This window comes from Mustelus asterias, chromosome 9, assembly GCF_964213995.1.
Source record: "Mustelus asterias chromosome 9, sMusAst1.hap1.1, whole genome shotgun sequence".
Taxonomy (NCBI): domain Eukaryota; kingdom Metazoa; phylum Chordata; class Chondrichthyes; order Carcharhiniformes; family Triakidae; genus Mustelus; species Mustelus asterias.
This window is the reverse complement of record NC_135809.1, coordinates 67105487-67107948: the sequence shown is the minus strand read 5'-3', so window position 1 is coordinate 67107948 and position 2462 is coordinate 67105487.

Sequence of the window (2462 nt, the reverse complement as noted above, 5' to 3'; positions counted from 1 at the left end):
CTCCTCGTGTCTGCGTGGGTTTCCTCCGGGTGCTCTGGTTTCCTCCCACAGTCCAAAGATGTGCGGGTAAGGTTGATTGGCCATGCTAAAAAAAAATTGCCCCTTAGTGTCCTGAGATGCGTAGGTTAGAGGGATTAGCAGGTAAAATAGGTGGGGGTAGGGCCTGGGTGGGATTGTGGTCAGTGCAGACTCGATGGGCTGAATGGCCTCTTTCTGCACTGTAGAGTTCTATGATTCTAAGTGCTTTTACTTTAAGAAAGACAAAGGACTGCGGTTCAAACTTAGCTTTGCTAAAAACACTCACAGGTTAAAGAAACAATTCTTAGGCAATAAATTAACTTTCCCCAGCTAGGTTAATAGCCTAAGAAATAGATACTATCCGGTCTGGTGAAATCGAATGGGCTGTTGGATTCAATTCACTGAGGCCACGGTGACAGATGAACTCAGGGTCCTCTTAGCATACAGGAGGATCTCTCACGCCTTCTTGCATTGTCCCAGGTCACAGTCGGTTTGGTGGAGTCTTCACAGGAGTTAGTCTCTATAAATGCTTGTTTTTATCCCCCTTCCTTTCTACATATGTTCTCTGGCTTTCAGCCAATGGCGTGACAGCAAGGGGTCACAACACCCAATAAGATTAGACCAGGTCATCCTAGTTGTACATATCTCCTTCCAGTGTATGGTTAATAGCAGAGTCTGGCTGAAACTAGGGAATACACAATTATATTACCTCCTTATGGGTTTCAGGCCATAACAACTCTTCCATTGTAAAGTTTGAGCCTTTATTCAATATGTAAGAGGTCTAGATTCTTCTTTCAGGTCATGATGACTTCTTTATTGTTTGATGTGAGACAGTTCTGGTCTGTGTCCCCAGATTCTTCTCTGAATGTTCTCAGGGGAAGCTGGTCGAGAACAAAGAACAATACAGCGCCGGAACAGGCCCTTCGGCCTACCAAGTCTGTGCTGACACATGACACCTTTCTAAACTAACTTTTGTCTCTATGCGGTCTGTATCCCTCTATTTCCTGCCTATTCACGTATCTGTCAAGATGCCTCTTAAATGTTGCCATTGTATCTACTACCACCTCCTCTGGCAGCACATTCCAGGCACTTAGAACCTTTCTCACACATCTCCTTTAAACTTTCCCCCTTTTATCTTAAAACTATCTCCCCTAATAATTGACATTTCCATTCTGGGAAGAAGACTGCAACTATCCATTCTATCCATGCCTCTCATAATTTTGTAAACTTCTATCAGGTCGCCCCTCAGACTCCAACGTTTGAGTGAAAACAAACCAAGTTTGCCAATCTCTCCTCATAGCTAATGCCTGCCAAACCAAGCCACATCTTGGCAAATCTTTTCTGTACCCGCTGTAAAGCCTCCACATCCTTCTGATAATGTAGTGACCAGAACTGTATGCAATAATCCAAATGTGGCCCAACTAAATTTCTGTACAGCTGCAACATGACTTGTCAATTTTTACACTCTATGCTCTGACCGATAAGGGTCGAGACCAGTGGTTCCCAAAGGGTGCGGCGCACCACACTGGTGCGGCGGGAGAGGATGGCAAGTGTGGCGGGAAGATTCAAGGACAATCAAAGAAACATTTAAACATGGTTTAAACAAGCATTGTTTTATACTTTCTGGATGTCCCATGATCATATTATAAAGTAGTTGTGTTCTATGTTATGCATCAAGCACTGCTAAGAGTTGGGTTTTTTTTGTTTTTTAATGTATTTCTTATCAATAAAAAATTCGGTGTGGCGCGAGCAAATTTTTATTCCGAAAGTGTGGCCCAGTGAAAAAAGTTTGGGAACCACTGGTCTAGACCCAACACGTTTTTACAATGTGACCCATTTTCCCATAATTCTTGCATTGACAGAGCATTCATTGCCAGAGCATCCAGCATTCACTCACTGGCCCATTTTGGCCCACCTGTGACATGCTAAATGTTGTTTTGACTTATTTTAGGCAGTTCCCAACTTGTGGATTGTCATTTCTGCACCAAATTGTGAAGTCCCTTTAGCAACCAGTTCCATTGAAACTGTGACTTTTGATGCTGTCTTTGAAGTTAAAGCATGTTCAGTAAACAATCTTTGGATAACTTCATTTTGGAGACCACAAACTAGACAATCTCGAAAAGTATCCTCATAGACTCACCAAACTCAATGCTGTGCCAAGTTTTTTAAGATTGCCACAAACTGAATAATGAATCACAGAACCATACTGTGCAGAAGAGGCCCTTTGGCCCATCGACTCTGTACCAACACATGAGAAACACCTGAACTCCCACCTAATCCCAAGTGCTCACCCAGGTACTTTTTAAAGGATGTGAGGCAACTCAGCTCTACAACCCTCCCAGGCAATGCATTCCAGACCGTCAACACCCTTTGGGTAAAAAGTTTTTCCTCACATCCCCTCTAAACCTCCTGTCCCTCACCTTGAACCTATGTCCCCTCGTAAC